General features: G+C 55.5%; 1 pseudogene; it reads left to right on the forward strand.

Annotated features, from left to right (window-relative positions):
- Positions 1 to 3,960, forward strand: part of LOC128945475 (zinc finger protein 850-like) — a 42,277-nt pseudogene extending 38,317 nt beyond the window's left edge.
- The last annotated feature ends 2,040 nt before the right edge of the window (positions 3,961 to 6,000 follow it).

Raw genomic sequence — 6,000 nt, forward strand, 5'->3', positions numbered from 1 at the left:
TGTTATATGGGGTGGATTAGAGCACTGGGGATTTTTGCTAACACAACTTCAGAGAAATTAGCTGGGAATCCAAGTTTTTGGTGATTTAATTAGAGAAAAGTGGTCAATTGATGCAGTCTTGGCTGGAAGGAGCACCCAAAAATGGGGAAAAGCTGAATGGCCACCAGAACAAATCCTACAACACCATGGACCAGCCCCTGGGAACCCGAACCAATTCATATCAGGAGCCACAGAGCCCATTTCTCATTTCCATGACATCATTAGATTACAAGCTGCCCTCGCAATAACCAACCAGACAGATCCAGCTCCTGACCTTCCTGCTGACCAATCCACTGAAATGAGGAACACAACATTTCACCATGGGATGGGATCAGATCATCTGTTAGCAGAAAGAGTTTGTGGAAAATTAAATGACTCAAACTGCTGTTGGCAAATAGATGACAAAGGAAAAGTAGAGAAACAGATGAAAAAGGAAACAAGAAAGCAGCTCATGTATTAGTCCAAACGTGAAAAGAATGGGAATGGGACACGGTTTCGTGGTTCCCTGGCAGACCATGGCTTAAACGAATGCTGTTTCTCTTCTGATGTACTACAGCAACTCTCATCTTTTTACCATGGGACAGAGGGACACAGGCATGGATGGAGATGTTGGGGACAATGACAGGGATGGAAACATGGTGGGGAGACAGCCATGGGTGAGGACATAGTGGGACATGGCCAGTGACATGTGGGGACATGGCCATGGCCAGTGCCGTGGGGGAAACTTATGGGGCATGTGGGGGATGCTGGGTTTGAGGGAGTTGAGGGTTCCTGGGAGGGACCTGGGGCTTGCTGAGGCCTTTGGGGACCCCAGGCCGAGTGGCTCTCGCTCTGCTGGGTGACTCTGGGGGAAGTTCTGGGGCAGCTGCTCAAGGACCCCCTGTCCTGAAGCCCCAGCCAGGCATTGGGCTCCTGGAAGGGGATGAACGTCTTTGTCCCCAGGAGGGAAATCCCAGCCCCCCCAGGGTGTCAGGGGCAGCTGAGGGACCACAGCAGGAGCTGTCACACTCTTAAGCGACACCCTAAAAGTCCCAAAACTCAGGGATTCCTCCTAGAGAAAAAGCAGCCAGGAGCTGCATGAATTGAGGGAAAGGGAGGATGTGACCCCCCCAGAGTGAGCAGCAGGGGCCTGGATCCCCCAAAACCAAGCACGGGGGAGGGGGTTCGGGATTGGTGGGATGATATGGAAGGGGCAAAAGAATGGCGGAAAAGAAGGGGCTGGGATCCCCAAAGACTGGGGCACGGGGCTGGGAAATCCCAGTTTTGTTGGAAGGGGTCTTTAGATTTGGGGAATGAGGAAAGGGGCTAGAGAAAGACGGTTCTCTGTCCTGCAGCACTTATTCCCTGGAGCGATTCCTTGGGGTGTGGGGGAGGGACGCAGGTTCGCACTGGGGGGGTCCCCAAGCCCTCTGCTCATCCCAGCGTATCCATCTCGCTGGTGCCCCCTCGAGCTCCCAGCCCGGCCCCGGCCGCCTGCTCTGCTCCGTGATGGATTTCTACCCTGCTGCCATCCAGGTGAGGTGGTTCCAGGGCCAGCAGGAGCTCTCGGAGCACGTGGTGGCCACCGACGTGCTCCCCAACGGGGACTGGACCTACCAGCTGCTGGTGCTGCTGGAAACGCCGCCCCGGCGCGGGCTCAGCTACAGCTGCCAGGTGGAGCACGTCAGCCTGGAGCAGCCCCTGAGGCGGCACTGGGGTATGGCCTGGCCCCCAAAGCACCGGGAGAGGGTGGGAGGACAGGGAGGGGATTCGGGGGTCCTGGGTTTAACTGTGAGCCCCTCATGGAGAACCCTTTCCCCCCGTCCCACCTCCCCCTGTCCCCCTCTCCCACCCCTTTCACCGGGTCCCGTCCCCGCTCCGCTCACCCGAGAGCTCCTCGCCGGCAGCCGAGGGACGGGAGGAGGAGGAGGGGGAGGAGCGGGAGGAAGAGGAGGGGCAGAGGAGGAGCCAGAAGAGGAGCAGCCAGAGGAGACCCCACGTGCGTCCATCGCTCTCCGGTCTGCAGGCCCTTCGCGCCGGGAGCATCGCCCGCAGGTGAGCGGGGAGGGAGACCTCGCCCCGAATATCTTGGGCGATGCCGGCAGGATTTTTTTGAAGGAGGGAGGGATATTTGGAGCCCACCCGAAGTATCTTTGGCGGTTCCTGTTTCTTTTTTTCGGGACAGGGCGGGCGGAGCGATGTTTGGATCTTACACGAGTCCAAAGCTGACTCGAAACCCCCTTTGGGCGGATCCTGCGGGGGTCTTGGAAGGTTTTTATTTGGAGTTTCCCGGTGCGGCTGCGGGTGGGTGGGCGATGGAGGTCCCCGGAGCCCCGTGACGGGAGGAGAGGAGCAGCTGTGAGAGGGGGAACGCGAAAAGGGGGAGCCCCGGGAGTGCCTGACCCTGAAATGAGGGCCTGGAGCGGGGGGACCCCGACAGCCGGGAGTGAGGGGAGCCTGGAGGAGACAGCAGAGAAGGGATGAGCCTGGAGTGGGGGACACCGTGGGACACCAAAGTGGGGACCCCAGAGGGAGGAAAACCCCGGCACCCCGGAGCAGAGAGTCAGGGGAGGAGGGACCCCAAAACCCTCGGCATCCCTTAGTGCAACCCCAGAGAGGGGGACCCATGGGACCCTCAGCAGCCCAGAGAAGGGGGACTCCCAGAACCCCAGCGTGGGGGGAATCACTGGGAAATCTGGAGCAGACCTCCAATATATGCAGGACCCCCAGCATCCACAAGGGGAAAACCCAGGGAGGGATTTTTTTCCTCTTGAGTCTTGACGTCCTGGCGATTTTCATGGACACAAGGTACTTGGTGACTTCTAGAGATGGACTCAGGCAGGAGGAACTCTCAGGCCAATGTGTTCACCCCTTGTTTTTTCCCTCAAAATCCGACTTCTTATTCCCAAGGCTTGGCCAAATGGAGGAGGAGGGGGCAGTGAGGAAGATGCTCCAGGATACCCAGGCAGGTGAGGAGGAATCACTGCCCCTTTCCCCTCTCTGCTGCTCCATCTCCCAGCCCAGCATCGCTGCAGGACAGCCTCACTACCAGCGCCATCCTGCCAGGGATGGATTGAGGGGATCTCCTTCCCCTTCCCTCGGGCATGGAGGCAAATCCCCTTCCTTCCTCTCCTTCCTCTCCTTCTGCCTTTTCCCTTCTCCTCCTCCCATTCTCTCCTTCTCTTTCCTCCCCCAGACACTGAGCTGCAGGTGGAGACCAGGGTGGACAAATCCCCACAGCAGAACCTCATGGAAGAGGCCGTTTTGAGCGGCTCCAAGGGGCAGGAATCCAATAGGGAGGAAAAGCCAAAGGAATCCCCCACAAGGAATGGCTCCAAACCCAGCCCAGGGTGCTCTGAGGAGCAAAGACGCCCCCATTGCTTCATCCAGAAATCCACTCTGGTGGTCCATGAGCAGTTTGATGCCGGGGAAAAGCCCTATATGTGCTTGGAATGTGGGAAGAGCTTCAGCCACACCTCCCACCTCTTCATCCACCACCAAGTACACACAGGGGAATGGCCCTACAAGTGCTTGGAATGTGGCAAGAGCTTCAACTGCAACTACCAGCTCATCCCCCACATGCGCCAGCACACTGGGGAACGGCCCTACAAGTGTGGGGAATGTGGGAAGAGCTTCAGCTTCAACTCAGTCCTAGTCCAGCACCAGAAGATCCACTCAGGAGAAAAACCCTACAAATGCTTCAAGTGTGGGAAGGGCTTCAGCCGTAGATCTAGCCTGATTGACCACAAGAAGACCCACAGTGAGGACCAGCCCTATGAGTGTCCCAAGTGTGGGAAGGAGTTTCAGACCAGGTCAAATCTCCTCATGCATCAGCAAACACACACGGAGTAGAGGCTCTTCTGCTGCCCTGCCTGTGGGAAGAGCTTCAAGCACAACTTCACCCTCACCCTGCACCGGCGCACCCACACCGGGAAGAGGCCCTACGAGTGTGGGGAGTGTGGGAAGGGACAGAGCTCTGCCTTGATGTCACACAAATGGACCCACCTGTAAGGGAAGCCCTGCAAGTGCCCTGAGTGCAAGAAGAGCTTTGTGCTCCAGCTCCATCCCCCATGGGAGGATCTGCTTTGGATGATCCCCCGTGACCCGTGTTGGGCAGAGCCCTGGTGACCCCTATTCTGGGTGAACTCTTTTGAGAAGACACCTGGCTGGTGGTCTCCACATCCTCCTGATTCCCTGTGGGCACCTGGGTGAAGGCAGGGGCAGGAATATCCATCGGGACTCAGAATGGCATCAAGAATTCATTGAGAAGAGTGGATTTGTTAACCTTCAACCCTAAAAGTCTCAGCTCTTCCATCCAACCCTTTCTTCTTGTGGCATCAAGTAATGTTGGATGGTCTTTGAGGTCTTCTCCAGCCTCAGTGGTTCCATTATTCTGATTCTCTATGGCCCACAGGTGTCTTCCACAGTCAAATGGTGATGGATTTGGGCAAAGACCAAGATTTGGGGTGGAAACCCCTCCAACAAAGGCTCTTCCCTGCACTGAACCCAACCCTACAGATATTCTCGTGATGCTGACAAGTAACTCCTTTTTTTGAGCTTGATTTTATTTCATCTATTTTTATTCCCTACAAAAGCATGAAATTGTCATAAAAATAAAGAATTTGAACAAAGACTTCTAAACCCAATGATTTTACTGTCATTTGGGGGGAAAATTTAGGGCTTGGGAGGATTTGAGGGTATTTATGGGTATTGGAGAGGGGTTTCCCCTGAAACTGGGTCCATGCAGGCCAGGATCACAGAATCACAGAATTAGCCAGCTTGGAAAAGACCTTTGAGATCAAGTCCAGCCTATGACCCAACACCACCCTGTCACCCTGACCATGGCACCAGGTGCCACATCCAGTTTTAAACAGCTTCAGGGACAGTCACTCCACCACCTCCCTGGGCAGCCCATCCCAATTCCCAATCACACTTTCTATGAAGAGCTTCCCAATGTCCAGCCTAAACGTCCCCAGTGCAGCTCCAGGCAGTGTCACCCTGTCCTGTCCCTGTTCCCCGGGAGCAGAGCCCAGCCCCACCCGGCTGCCCCCTCCTGTCAGGGACGTGCAGGCAGTGATGAGGTCTCTTCTGTTCTCCAGGATAAACACTCCCAGCTGTCTCAGCTGCTCCTCACAGGACTTGTGCTCCAGACCCCTCCCCAGCCTTGTTGCCCTTCTCTGGACATGTTCCAGTATCTCAAGATCCTTCCTAAATTGGGCGCCCAGAACTGGACACAGCACTCGATGTATGGCCTCACCAGTGCCAGAGACGGGCTGGGGCCGAGGCCGAGGGTGGGAGGTTCCCCAGGGCCCGGGTCCTGCGCTGGGGTCACAGGAGCCCTGCAGAGCCCGGGGCAAGGGGCTGGAAGGGCCTGGGGAGAGGGCTGAGAGCAGCTGAGCAGGACCAGCAGGGCACAGCTCCCTGAGAGCGCCTGCAGCAGGGGGGAATCGGCCTCTTCCCCCACAGGAGAGCGATGGGACGAGAGGAAATGGCCACAAGTGCCACAGACATGTTTTGTAAAAAACCCTTTCCTCAGGATTTTTCCTCCTGAGAAGCCGAGAGACTGGAAGCCTCAACAAGAGACCTCAGGAAACAAAATATAAACATTGGTTATCTGCTGCTGTGGAATGCAACAGGTGGATCTGTGATTGGTCTCATGTGGTTGTTTCTAATTAATGGCCAATCACAGTCAGCTGGCTCGGACTCTGAGCCACAGGCCTTTGTTATTCATTCCTTCTTATTCTATTCTTAGCTGGCCTTCTGATGAAATCCTTTCTTCTATTCTTTTAGTATAGTTTTTATAAAATATATATCATAAAATAATAAATCAAGCCTTCTGAAACATGGAGTCAGATCCTCGTCTCTTCCCTCATCTGAACACTCCTGTGAGCACGGTCACACACAAGTTGTGCCAGAGAAGGTTTAGATTGGACAGAGGAACAATTTTTTCCCTGAAAGCGTGGTCAAGCACTGGAACAGGCT

Source organism: Melozone crissalis, unplaced genomic scaffold, assembly GCF_028551555.1.
Source record: "Melozone crissalis strain CALT ecotype California unplaced genomic scaffold, PUWL_Pcris_2 ptg000066l_1, whole genome shotgun sequence".
NCBI lineage: Eukaryota > Metazoa > Chordata > Aves > Passeriformes > Passerellidae > Melozone > Melozone crissalis.